The following is a 15,070-nucleotide window of genomic DNA, read 5'->3' on the forward strand; positions in this document are numbered from 1 at the left end:
AATACATTGTGAATAGCAAACGACACAGGAAGATCCAGACGAAAAGATACAGGATTAAGGATTTCCAATATCTTGTAAGGCCCAATAAAACGAGGTTTAAATTTGGGAGAGGAGACCTTCATAGGAACAAAGCGGGAAGAAAGCCACACCAAATCCCCAACGCGTAGTCGGGGACCCACACCGCGGCGGCGGTTGGCAAAGCGCTGAGCCTTCTCCTGTGACAACTTCAAGTTGTCCACCACATGATTCCAGATCTGCTGCAACCTATCCACCACAGAATCCACCCCAGGACAGTCAGAAGGCTCCACATGACCCGAAGAAAAGCGAGGATGGAAACCAGAGTTGCAGAAAAAAGGCGAAACCAAGGTGGCGGAACTAGCCCGATTATTAAGGGCAAACTCAGCCAACGGCAAGAATGTCACCCAATCGTCCTGATCAGCAGAGACAAAACACCTCAAATAAGCCTCCAAAGTCTGATTGGTTCGCTCCGTCTGTCCATTAGTCTGAGGATGGAAAGCAGACGAAAACGACAAATCAATGCCCATCCTACTACAAAAGGATCGCCAGAACCTGGAAACGAACTGGGATCCTCTGTCTGACACAATATTCTCAGGGATGCCGTGCAAACGAACCACGTTCTGGAAAAACACAGGAACCAGATCGGAAGAGGAAGGCAGCTTAGGCAAAGGAACCAAATGGACCATCTTGGAGAAGCGATCACATATCACCCAGATAACGGACATGCCCTGAGATAGCGGAAGATCAGAAATGAAATCCATGGAGATATGTGTCCAAGGTCTCTTCGGGACAGGCAAGGGCAAGAGCAAACCGCTGGCACGAGAACAGCAAGGCTTAGCTCGAGCACAAGTCCCACAGGACTGCACAAATGACCGCACATCCCTTGACAAGGAAGGCCACCAAAAGGACCTGGCCACCAGATCTCTGGTGCCAAAAATTCCCGGGTGACCTGCCAACACCGAGGAATGAACCTCGGAAATGACTCTGCTGGTCCACTTATCCGGGACAAACAGTCTGTCAGGTGGACAAGACTCAGGCCTATCAGCCTGAAATCTCTGCAACACACGTCGCAGATCCGGAGAAATAGCTGACAAGATAACTCCATCTTTAAGAATACCAACAGGATCAGCGACTCCAGGAGCATCAGGCACAAAGCTCCTAGAAAGAGCATCGGCCTTCACATTCTTTGAACCTGGTAAATACGAGACAACAAAATCAAAGCGGGAGAAAAACAATGACCAGCGGGCCTGTCTCGGATTAAGGCGTTTAGCAGACTCGAGATACATCAGATTTTTGTGATCAGTCAAGACCACCACACGATGCTTAGCACCCTCGAGCCAATGACGCCACTCCTCAAATGCCCATTTCATGGCCAACAACTCCCGATTGCCCACATCATAATTTCGCTCGGCAGGCGAAAATTTCCTAGAGAAAAAGGCACAAGGCTTCATAACAGAGCAACCAGGGCCTCTCTGCGACAAAACGGCCCCTGCCCCAATCTCCGAAGCATCCACCTCAACCTGAAAGGGAAGTGAGACGTCAGGCTGGCACAAAACAGGCGCCGAAGTAAACCGGCGTTTCAACTCCTGGAAAGCCTCCACGGCAGCAGGAGCCCAGTTAGCTACATCGGAGCCCTTCTTGGTCATATCCGTCAAAGGTTTCACAATGCTAGAAAAATTAGCGATAAAACGACGGTAGAAGTTAGCGAAGCCCAAGAACTTCTGAAGACTCTTAACTGACGAGGGCTGAGTCCAATCAAGAATAGCTCGGACCTTGACTGGGTCCATCTCCACAGCAGAAGGGGAAAAAATGAACCCCAAAAAGGGAACCTTCTGTACACCAAAGAGACACTTTGAGCCCTTGACAAACAAAGAATTTTCACGCAAAATTTTAAAGACCAACCTGACCTGCTCCACATGCGAATCCCAATTATCAGAAAAAACCAAAATATCATCCAGATAAACAATCAAAAATTTATCCAGATACTTCCGGAAAATGTCATGCATAAAGGACTGAAAAACTGAAGGCGCATTGGAGAGCCCAAAAGGCATCACCAAGTACTCAAAATGACCTTCGGGCGTATTGAATGCGGTTTTCCATTCATCACCTTGCTTAATGCGCACAAGGTTGTACGCACCACGAAGGTCTATCTTGGTGAACCACTTGGCACCCTTAATCCGGGCAAACAAGTCAGACAACAGCGGTAAAGGATACTGAAATTTGACAGTGATCTTATTTAAAAGCCGATAATCAATACAAGGTCTCAAAGATCCGTCCTTTTTTGCCACAAAAAAGAATCCCGCACCAAGAGGGGAAGAAGACGGACGAATATGTCCTTTTTCCAGAGACTCCTTGATATATGAACGCATAGCGGTATGTTCAGGTACCGACAGATTAAACAGTCTTCCCTTAGGAAATTTACTGCCTGGGATCAAATCTATAGCACAGTCACAGTCCCTATGAGGAGGCAGTGCACTGGACTCAGACTCACTGAAGACATCCTGATAATCAGACAAATACTCCGGAACTTCCGAAGGCGTAGAAGAAGCAATAGACACAGGCAGGGAATCCTCATGAATACCACGACAGCCCCAACTTGAGACTGACCTAGGATTTCTGATAACATAGTCTTGTATGCCCTGCACACGAGTAGCCAGCTGGTCCACACTTGTAATCAAGGTCTGGACATTCATGTCTGCAGCAAGCATAGCCACTCTGAGGTAAAGGGGAAGGAGAAAAAAAACAAAACTCAGAATCTTCTTTCTTATAATCCCTCTTCTGCAATGCATTAAACATTTAATACTGGCCTGGCAAACTGTTATGACCCCAATGGCGAGGGTCTCAGAGGAACGTGGAAGTCTGCAGAATACAAAAATCCAGCTCATAGGGCAGTGGTAACTGGGTTGACCATATATCTACTCCTAACGCCAACACTAGAAGTAGCCGGGGATCATTCCTACGTTGATTCTAGATGACACGCGCCAGCCGGAGAATCTAGCTACCCCTAGTAGAGGAAAACAAAGACCTTTCTTGCCTCCAGAGAAGGGGACCCCAAAGCTGGATAGAAGCCCCCCACAAATAATGACGGTGAGGTAAGAGGAAATGACAAACACAGAAATGAACCAGGTTTAGCACAGAGAGGCCCGCTTACTGATAGCAGAATAAAGAAAGGTAACTTATATGGTCAACAAAAACCCTATCAAAATCCACACTGGAAATTCAAGAACCCCCGAACCGTCTAACGGTCCGGGGGGAGAACACCAGCCCCCTAGAGCTTCCAGCAAAGGTCAGGATATAGATTTGGAACAAGCTGGACAAAAATACAAAACCAAAACAAATAGCAAAAAGCAAAAGGCAGACTTAGCTGATATAACTGGAACCAGGATCAGTAGACAAGAGCACAGCAGACTAGCTCTGATAACTACGTTGCCAGGCATTGAACTGAAGGTCCAGGGAGCTTATATAGCAACACCCCTAACTAACGACCCAGGTGCGGATAAAAGGAATGACAGAAAAACCAGAGTCAAAAAACTAGTAACCACTAGAGGGAGCAAAAAGCAAATTCACAACAGGTAATACAATGATCACCAGTGACATTATACACTGGTGCTCTGTATATAGTGTATAATGTAAAGGTAATTCAGTGATCACTGGTGACATTGTACACAGGACCACTGTATATAGTATACAGTGTATAGCATCAGTGTACAGGTAACACAATGACTCACCAGTGACGTCTCTAGGTGAAGTCCTTCATCTTTCACAACTGTAAAATAACACGAAGTATCCGGCACTAGGCTACAGTAGATCCCAGTCAACTTGAAGAAAATAGGGTTAATTGCGGACTAATTTAAGATGTGCCAACAGCAGTCACTAGGCGGTGCTCCACTGAAAAAGGTGTAAATGAACCATCCAATATTAGAAGAAAAAGTGGCACTCACCAAAGGCTTGCTTGACAGTGATCGTCCTTTATTGCAGTATTACAACATAACGACTTTTACATGGAGAGGCGGCAGGTAGAAGGTAGGGTGCGGGGAGTGAGGAGAGGACTACGGCCGTTTCACGCTTGTGCGCTTCAACGGGTCCTGGACCCGCCTCTCCATGTAAAAGTCGTTATGTTGTAATACTGCAATAAAGGACGATCACTGTCAAGCAAGCCTTTGGTGAGTGCCACTTTTTCTTCTAATATTGGATAGTCCTTCATCTTTGCTTTTAATTTTCATCCAGCACAGACCACCGTCAATTCATCCAGCCAGGGCTCGTCTCTGCAGGAAATAACAGTTATCTAGAGCACCACTTGCAGAACACATTACTAATTTTTTTCCCAAATTCTAAACAACAACAGAAGAAGAAAAAAAGCTACAGTGTTGGTCTGCACAGTAACAGGACTGCCCCATCCCCATTTAAAACAGTATCCTCAAAAAATAAAATAAGTACATTACTGCAGTAATAATATCCCTTAATTAGGCCCTATGGTAACAATATTCCCCATCCTGGCCCCGTGTGTCTCATTCCTGACTCCAGCCATATATTCTCCTATCCTGCCCCCATGTGATGTCCCATCCTGCCCCATATGATCTCCCCATCCTGCCCCATCTGTCCCATGATCCTGCCTCATTTGTCCCATGATCCTGCCCCATCTGTCTCCATCATATCCATCCTACACCATCTGTCTCCATCCTGCCCCATCTGTCCCATGATCCTGCCCCATCTGTCTCCATCCTGCCCCATATTCCTGCCCGATCTGTCTCCATTCTGCCCCGTGTCTCCATTCTGCCCCATGTCTCCATTCTGCCACCTGTGTCTCCATTCTGCCTCACTGTCTTCACTCTGCCCCACTGTCTTCATTCTGCCCTGTGTCTCCATTCTGCACCCAGCGTCTGCATTCTGCCCCCGTGTCTCCATTCTGCCGTGTCTCCATTCTGCCCCGTGTCTGGATTCTGCCCCGTGTCTCCATTCTGCCCCATGTCTCCATTCTGCCCATGTCTGCATTCTGCCCCGTGTCTGCATTCTGTCCCGTGTCTCCATTCTGCCCCGTGTCTCCATTCTGCCCCGTGTCTGCATTCTGCCCCGTGTCTCCATTCTGCCCAGTGTCTCCATTCTGCCCCAGTGTCTGCATCCTGCCCCCGTGTCTGCATTCTGCCCCTCATGTCTCCAATTCTGCCCCCTTGTCTCCATTCTGCCCTCGTGTCTCCAATCCTGCTCCCGCCCTTCTGTCTCCATCCTGAAACATTGCGGCTTGCCGCTTTCAATAAAAATAATTAAAAAAAATTGTAAAAAAACTTTCTTCTTACCTGGCCGCGCTCCTGCGGCGAAGATACCTCCTGGCGTTTCAGCGCGCACTCGCCGGCGAATGACAATGATGTCATACGCCGGCGATATGCGCTGACATCTGCTGCCAGCCTCCGTTTGGCTTTAACCATTGCCTTACGGGCCCGCAAGGCAGACCTACTGATAGAAGCCGCCTGCCCTGGGGCCCGGGCCCGATGAGCAGATGAGACGGGGCCTGACGTGTGCCCCCTCTGCCCACCGGGCCCCATACGCCAGTCAGGGCAGTAATGCCCTGATGGTGGCCCTGCACTTTCTATGGGTGCTAAAATGCTGCAAAACGCTGAAAGAAGTGACATGCTGCAGTTTTCAAAAACGCAGCTGTTTTCGAACTCAGTCAGGAAAAAAACTAATATGTGCCCATGAGATTTCTGAAATCTCATCGCTTTTGCTGGTACTGTAAAATGTAGCTTTCAATTTGCATTAAAAAATGCAGTAAAAATGCAACATGTGAATATAGCTTTACACTGCTAAATATGAGTAGCACACATGTTGGCACTTTTCATCCATGAGACCGGGAATAAAATGGACATGTCTCTATGAGTTTTGCATGGAAACAAGGTCCGTGAAAAAACACGCACATGTGAATAGCACCATTGATTATAATGGGTAAGTATTCTATCTGTGAAAAAAATGGATACAACACGAACAATAACGTCTGACCGAGGCCTTAATAAGATGTTTAGTATAGGGGCTACAAAAATGCTGAATGTCACGGAGGCAATTTTTTTTATTAAAATGTTTTTATTTTCAGTAATATAAGGTACATTTCCATATAGCAGGAACACTTTCATATAAGAGGGTAACATTACAATTACTACTAAATGAACAAACTTCGTATTATTTCAACAATGATACGATTAACCCACAACCCAACCATCCACTTTCCCCGACCCTTTTTAGTGTGATGCTTACTGTCAGTATAGATTTTATCTGGAATCAAGGAAGAAATAAGGAACCCATTAGAGATAAGCGATATCGATTTGTGGGACTCCTGTCTAGGGTTGAGCGAAACGGATCGGACATTTTCAAAAATCGCCGACTTTCAGCAAAGTCGGGTTTCATGAAACCCGACCCGATCCCACTGTGGGATCGGCCATGCGGTCGGCGATCTTCGCGCCAAAGTCGCGTTTCATATGACGCTTTCCCCGCCATTTTTTCAGCCAATCAAGGAGTGTGGGCAGCGTGATGACATAGGTTCCGGCTTGCTTTCTGCGGCGTCACGGGGAGAGGAGGAGGAGGAGGAGGAGGAGGGGGAGGAGGAGGATCCCCATTGACTTGCATTGGGTTTCGTGTTTCGGTCGATCCCCGACTTTGCGCGATAATCGGCCGATTTCACTCGACTCGACTTATGACAAAGTCGGGTTTCGCGAAACCCGACTCGATCCTAAAAAAGTAAAAGTCGCTCAACCCTACTCCTGTCCATCGTTCAGGTCATTAGTACCTTGCAGCTAGACGGGAAGCCCATGAATCTCATACCTTCTGGTGTCCCCAGCGCATTATTTGATTTGTCAGGGCAGGTGCAATGTCATGTGTGCAACGTGATGCATAGATGACGTCAAGCCAGTCCTGGATAATCAAATATCTAGTCTCCACAGCACATCTGTGCAAAATGAGCTGTCAACCATAGTGCTGAGGCATGCTTACAGTATAGTGAGTGGTGCTGTGAGCGATTACTGTAATCTCTCCCTGCACTACCAGTGTCTTCCAAGATGTCAGGTTCCCTTTAGGTACTATGATGGACGGATCAATATTTCTAGCATTTAAGGATTCTATAATAACAAGGATCAAAAGCTGAGCCTAGAAACTATAGGCTATACGTTCAACCTCTACTGTGGGCAAAATGTCTGAGTGTTTTTAGGAAATGTTATACTGGAGTATCTCAATAAAAATAATCCTATAACCGAGCATCAACACGAGTTTATGAAGGATCAATCCAACTAAATTAATCAGCTTCTCTGAGGAAGTTAATTCTAAACTGGGCCAAGGTAAATAATTTAATAATTTAGAAGAACACGGCACTCTTAGGCTAGGCTCACATTGCGTTAATGGGTGTCCGCTAGCGGACTCCGTTACATGGCGCAATTGTCGCAATTAACGCTATGTAACGGGTCTGTTAGCGCACCCTTTGACCGCAATGTGCTAACGGGTCGCTAACGCATCGCTGACGCATGACATTTTTGGCATGCGCTAGCGTTGTCCCGTTATTTTCGAACGGACCTCGAACGCTGCTTGCAGCGTCCGAGGTCCGTTCCTCGCTAGCGCAGATCGGGCATCTGCGCTAGCGGGATCGCCAAACGCGATCCCTTTTGGGACATTGCGTTAGCGCATTCTGCTAGCGTATGCGCTAAACGGATTGCCCTAACGCAATGTGAACCTAGCCTTAGGCTGTGGTGCTGTTGGTGCTCAAGTCAGGTATCCAACCCGTCAAAATCTAATAACAAACTTGGCACTCGATATATAAAAAATTGGAGTTCCTTTTATTGTGCATACAGACAAAAAAATTGTGAACGTTTTCGGTCCGTCATAGGACCTTCATCAGAACATTCTTTAACATGAGCTGAATATGAGGAACGCTCTGAATGAGCAAAAGAGCATCCGAATAGGTGGAGCCTGCTATACTGGGTATATGCTGGAAAACTGCTAGGTACCGCAAGGCGAGGAAAAGCGCATCAGTCTTGGGCAACTTTTTTGCAAACGAAAAGCGCTGTGTGCCCAGGACCGTAATGCAGGGATACCGTCATGTAGGAGGAACACGTCATACAGTAGATACAGAATAATATTTAAATCCAGGACGTCTCATCAGATTAGAATCGTTTCTGCGGTTTCTTCTCCATCTGGTTAGACCTTCATGTCGACATCTCCCAGTCAGGACTCATCTTGTCACGATGATTGTTGCAGCCCTGAAAATAACAAGGTCACATATATTGTAAAAAGAAATATAAACCAGCTCACCCGTGATGCATAAACCAAACCTCGGAAGCATGGACCCGCTGTGTCCAGGCGTACAAAGTCCAAAAAAGAAGAGAATGTCCAGCTTCACCGAATCCGTAAAAAAGAGTTTTCTTTATTCACAAACTTTAAACATAGAGGATACAGACTTCAGCACGAACCATATGTATCCTGTATGTTTAAAGTTTGTGAATAAAGAAAACTCTTTTTTACGGATTCGGTGAAGCTGGACATTCTCTTCTTTTTTTACACATATATTATATACATACACGTATCTCCCTCACACTGCGCCCCTGACTACAGAAATGTACCCCACCATTAATATACTATTATCCACCCACCAATCAAAATATAAAGTGATAAGCAATACTGTGCCCCCCATTAACTATAATCTCTGCCACCCAATAAATATAAATTATTCATTCTCTGTGACTCTCCCCAATTAACTGTAATTGTGCACACGGAAAATGTACAATGTTTTACAGTACAAGCAAAGTGAGGGAGATCCTTGAAGTCTCATGCACACATTGCTTACTTTTTCCTTGCAGATTAAAATCTGCATAATGTAAATTCTTGCTGCGTATTTCACCCATACTAATAAGTGGGGGAAAATACGTAACAAAGTCATGTAAAAAATGTGGCAAAAAATAAATGTATTTTTTATACAACTTTCTTCCTGCTAACACATTAGGACATGCAGCAGGATTTTCTCCTGCAAATCTGAATGTGTGCACATAGCCTTAGTCCTGTCCTGTGTCCCCCCATTCATTATAAGTCCATGATAGCATCATAATGAATTTGGGGGTGGAAGAAGACATCAGGTACTGAACATCCTCCACCACCTCCCAATTCATTACAAGTTCCTGCAGTGCAGCGGTGTCCACACTGTGCAGTGATGAGGAAGTGACCCAGGAAAAGTTCAAAGTAAAGTCTCTTTTAATGAACAGCATACTCACAAACAGAAACTAAATCAGATTCTCCGGTTCCCAGCTGGGAAAACAAAGACAGTCAGTGACCGGTTGCCATGGGTGACTGCACTGCCATGTACGCTGAGGGTGCCAGGTCTTTTGGCTCCGCTTGGCCCTGTGTTGCCTTACACAGGTTGTGCTCTGCAGAGACCTCTGCTCTGACTCCTTGCAAGACCAAAACTGACACACCCAACCCTCTACTGCAGGAGTTTTTACAAAAGATCCTGTGGCCTTTGGCCACATGGAAAACCCAGAACTGGGGAGGAAACAGACTGCTCCACTGCCATCCTGTTGTCCGTTTCAAAAATAAAAGCCCAGAACAGGTTTTCTTATATCTGCCCTGGACACATAGCATGCCCAAAACCAATACTTACTTTTATTTTGCATTGCAATCCCAGCTATGCCTGTGACTGCAATGCACTCCCACGGACTCCATTTGCTTTGCACATCCTGGGGGACACATAGTGACCCTCGCATACCTCCCCCTCTGTTCAAACTTGTGGGGTTGCACATTTGTCACCACAGGGGACCCGTGACAGGGTATCTGCATTTCCTTGAGACTTCACTACCCGATGTTCTACTGAGAAACTAAAGTTTTGTAGGGAAAGGAACCAGCTGGTGACCCGAGCAGTCCACTCTTTTGCGCTCCTCATTCAGATGAGGGGTGAATGGTCTGTTACCAAACTAAACTGACGCCCGAGCAAATAGTAGCATAGGGACTCCAAGGCCCATTTAATCGTCAAGTACTCCTTCTCCACTACTCTACAGTTTTTCTCCACCAGGGTCAGTTTCGTACTCAAGTAGGTGACTGGATGCTCATCCCTGTTAACCTCTTGAGACAGCACCGCTACCAGACCTTCCTCTGAGGAATCTGACTGCACAATAAATGTTTTCTTGAAGTTGGGGCTGATGAGGACCGGCTGTCCATACAACGCCGACTTCAAGGACTAGAATGCTTCCTCCGCTTGAGGATTCCAGCCGACCATAACTGACTTCTTACCTTTAACAGGTCAGCTAGGGGTGCTGATTTCCACACAAAATTGGGTATAAACCGGCGATAGTACCCAATGATGCCGAAAAATGCCCTCACCTGTTTAGTACTCAATGGCTTGGTACAGTTTTGGTTGACCTCGATCTTGTTTACCTTGTGTTTGATAATCCCGCGGCCGATCACGTTACCTAAGTACCGGGCTTCCGTGAGTCCTATTGCGCTTCAGAGAGACTCCAGTACTGCTTGTACCTGGTACAGGTGGGTGTTCCAATCTGCAATAAAGATTACTCTGTTATCTAAATATTCCGACGCATATTTCCGATGGGGTTCTAATGCTATGTCCTTCAGCCTCTGGAATGTAGCCGGAGCCCCATGTAACACAAAAGGCAAGATGACATATTGATAGAGACCCTCTGGTGTTATAAAAGCGGTCTTTTCTTTTGCTGACTCTGTTAATAGGACCTGCCAGTAACCTTTTGTGAGGTTGAGAGTGGTGAAGTACTGGGTCTCCCCAGTCTCTCAATTAGCTTGTCCAACCCTGGAATAGAATAGAGGTCAAATTTTGACATCTCATTTAGTTTCCTGAAGTCATTACAGAAGCGTAATGACCCATCTGGTTTTGGAATTAGGACAATGTGGATGACCCACTCACTCCAGGACTCCTCAAATGACTGCCAATTGAAGCATTTGATTCACTTTGGCCTCGATAGCTTGCCTTTGGGCTTCTGGCACTCAGTACGGTTTCATCCGTACCCTTACCCAGTGCTCGGTGATAATGCCATGCTGTATCACTGAGGTCCGCCCCGACAGCTCTGATTAAACGTCCGTATTCTGCTGCCCCAGAGCCTGAGCCTCCCGATGCTGCTGTTTAGTGAGAGCATAATTTATTTTAACCTGACCCCCTACTGTGTCCTTGGCCGGTGCCAGAGAAATCCCCGTTGGTACGACCGGAGTCACCTCTGTGACCAAACATTCCCTCCTTCCACGCTTTTAGCAGGTTGACATGGTATATTTGCTCAGGTTTCCTTTTTCTGGGTTGGAACACTCTGTAATTCACTTCTCTGACCTTCCCTCATATCTCATATGGCCCTTGCCACTTGGCCATGAGCTTACTCTCTGGGTTGGGCACTTGTACCCTTTCTTTAAAGATCCTGACCGTGGCTCTCTTATTGTACCTGTGGCTCTGCATGGCCTGGACGACCATGAGATGCTCTTTTACTATGGGCCGTACTGCTGCAATCCGGTCCTGCATGCTCGCGACATGCTTGATTACGCTCTGATATGGAGTTGGCTCCTGTTCCCACATCTCCTTAGCTACATCGAGCAGTCCCCTTGGATACCTGCCATACAACAGCTCAAATAGGGAAAAACCTGTGGATGCCTGTAGTACCTTATGGACAGCGATCATCAGATAGGGCAAGAACATGTCCCAATCCCTCCCAACCTTGGCTACCACCTTCTTGAGCATGGCTTTGAGGGTCTTGTTAAACCTCTCCACCAACCCGTTGGTTTGTGGGTGGTACACTGACATGCGTTTGATCCGGAGCAGATTGCACAGCTTCTTGGTCACCTTGGACATAAAAGGAGTCCACTGATCTGTAAGGATCTCCTTTGGAAGCCCAAGGCGACAAAACATGGCAAATAGCTCACGAGGTATTAGTTTTGCCGAGGTGTGGCAGAGAGGTATCGCCTCTGGGTACTGAGTGGCGTAGTCCACTATGACCAAGATATGTTAATGGCCACGGGCAGATTTCACTATGGGGCCTCCCAGATCCAATGCTATCCACTCAAAGGGTACCTCTATGATAGGCAAAGGTACCAATGGACTTCGGTAGTTTACAGTGGGCGAGGACCGTTGGCACTACGGATATATGTCACAGTACTTCTGGACCTCTGCATAGACCCGAGTCCAAAAAAAATGCTGAAGTATGTGCTCCTGCATCTTTTAGGTCCCCAAGTGCCCTCTTAGCATGTGGGTGTGAGCCATGTCAAGTATCGCCCGATGGTAGGATTGGGGCACCACCAGCTGTTCCATCACCTCATCCCGGATTTTATCCACCCTGTAAAACAACTCCTGGAGTATAACCAGGCAGGGAAAAACTGTCTCAGCACTCGGTTGCTGAGCAACTCCATTAATCTCTACCACCCATCCTGAGGCCCGAGCTAGAGTGGGATCCTGGAGCTGAGCTGTCCTGAACTTACCAGGGGACACTTCCAGCTCAGGGATCAGTGGGGTCTCCTCAACCTCTCCTGCCAATACCTCTAGGGGGAAACCTATTGGGGTTACACTCTGCTCCTAGGTTGGCGACCCCTACGGCAGGTATTCCTGACTTGGGATCTTCAGGTTCCCCGCACGGAATAGCATTTACCTTGGGAGGGTTAACCCTTGTCTCCCACAGGGACCAGAATAGGGGCAAGTCTCTTCCCACTACAGTCCTATACGGAAGAGTCTTTACCACTCCCACCACGTTTGATTTCTTCACAGAGTGTGGAAAAAGTAACCTCGACAGTCAGGTACTATCGGAGCTCCCCATATATGCACACCACCCCACTTTACATCAATTGGGAACGTCCCCGGCAATAAGGGACCCATGAATCAGAGTCACTACGTTCCTTGAGTCCAAGAGAGTCTCCGTCTGGCACCCATTGACGAGTACCTGGCACAGTTGGGGCACGCTGTTGGTAGTGCCTGTAGTGCACACTGGCTGGGCATACATATACTGTGAATATACAGTACCTGCATGGGTTCAACTGTCAGGAGGCAGTTGGCAGCCATATGTCCGGGCCCTTGGCACCACCAACACTTAATAGCTGTGACCCGAGGGGACCTTGGGGCCGCTTTAGGGGACAAGGGTCTGTTGTCACTCTACTTTCGGGATATCCCCTCAGTATGGGATCGGTCTGGCTTGGCCCCATTGGAAGGTCGTGGATTTTTCCCCAGGCTCCTGAGCTGGTGGGGCCTTACTTGACAACTGAAGTGGAGTAGTGTCCTGCATAAAGTCCTGAGTGGTTGTATAGCGCTCAATCAGTCCTACCACCTGGTCAAGAGTGCCCAGGTCCCCTTCTTCCACCCTACGCTGTATGACTGCTGGCAGAGCCCTCACCAGTCGGGCGACCACCACTCTCTCTACTATCTGGAGTGGGGTTGAGGTCTCAGGTTGAAGCCATTTTTTTTACCAGCAGCAGTAAGTCATTTGCCTGAGACCTGGCGGGACGAGACTCCACAAAGGACCACTGGTACACGTGCTGTACACATAGGTATTAACCTCCAGTCTGGCAAGGATCTCACCTCTCAGCTTCTCGTAGTCCATAGCATCGTCCTGACTGAGGTCCAGGTAGGCCTTCTAGGCATCTCCCATCGGGAAGGGGGCCACCACTTCAGCACACTGGGTCACCAGCAAGCTTTCCCACTCTGCAGTGCATTTGGAGATGGTGAGGAAGGCCTACATGTCGTCCTCAAGACTCATCTTCCTCAGTTCCGACCGTACTTTGTAGCGGGGCTCCGACCAAACTGTGGTCACTGGTGTGGGTGCATTCGTAGAGCCGCAATCTGCTGCTGTTGCTGATTATATAGCTCCTGCTGCTGCTACTGCCACTGCAGTTGCTGCTGCTCATTTTGCTGCTGCAGAGCAAGGACCAACTGCTTCAAAAGCTCCTCCATCTTGTCAGCAGGCTTGAACTGTAGCGTTGCTGGCTTGATTACTGACATGCAGCACGCTTTGGGGTATGCCTCAGGTCACACTGCCCGCATTCTCCACCATATGTAGTGCAGCAGTGTCCACACTGTGCAGTGATGAGGCAGTGACCCAGGAAAAGTTCAAAGTAAAGTCTTTTAATGAACAGCGTACTCATAAACAGAAAGTAAATCGGATTCTCCGGATCGCAGCTGGGAAAACAAAGACAGTCCGTGACCGGTTGCCGTGGGCGACAGCACCACCATGTACACTGAGGGTGCCAGGTCTTTTGGCTTCACTTCGCCATGTGTTGCCTAACACAGGTTGTGTGGTGGGCAGAGTCCTCTGCTCTGCCCACTTGCAAGACCAAAACTGACACACCCAACCTTCTGCTGCAGGGTTTTTTACAAAAGAATCTGTGGCCACCAGCCACATCGAAAACCCAGAATCGGGGAGGAAATGGACTGCCCCACTGCCATCTTGCAGTCCATTTCAAAAATAAAAGCCCAGAACTGGTTTTCTTATTCCTGCCCAAGGCCAATACTCACTTTTATTTTGCACTGCAATCAGTTATGCCTGTGACTGCAATGCACTCCTACGACCTCCATATGCTTCTTTGCATGTTCTAGGGTACACATAGCGACCCTCGCATATAACTTTTAACCCTTAGAACTTCCTAACAAAAAAATTTTGTTTAAAAAATTGTGCGGATGTAAAGACACGTGGAAAATTATATTTATGAACTATTTTGTGTGACATATTTCTCCGATTTAAGGATATAAAAATTAAAGGTTTTAAAATTGCAAAATTTTCACAAAATTTCAGTTTTTTACACAAATAAACGCAAGTTATGTAGAAGAAATTTTACCACTAAGGTGAAGTCCAATATGTCGCGAAAAAGGAACCTCAGAATCGCCAAGATCCATTGACGTGTTCCAGAGTTATTACCTCATAAAGGAACAATGGTCAGAATTGTAAAAATTGGCCCGTTCATTAACGTACAAACCACCCTCAGGGGTAAAGGGGTTAATCACTTCAACCCGAAGCGTTTTTACCTTCCTGACAAGCCCAATTTGTTTACAATTCTGAGCACTGTTACTGTGTTAATTCATAATTCTGGAACGCTTCAATGGATCCCA

The sequence above is a fragment of the Ranitomeya variabilis genome, chromosome 1 (assembly GCF_051348905.1).
Source record: "Ranitomeya variabilis isolate aRanVar5 chromosome 1, aRanVar5.hap1, whole genome shotgun sequence".
In the NCBI taxonomy this organism is placed as follows: domain Eukaryota; kingdom Metazoa; phylum Chordata; class Amphibia; order Anura; family Dendrobatidae; genus Ranitomeya; species Ranitomeya variabilis.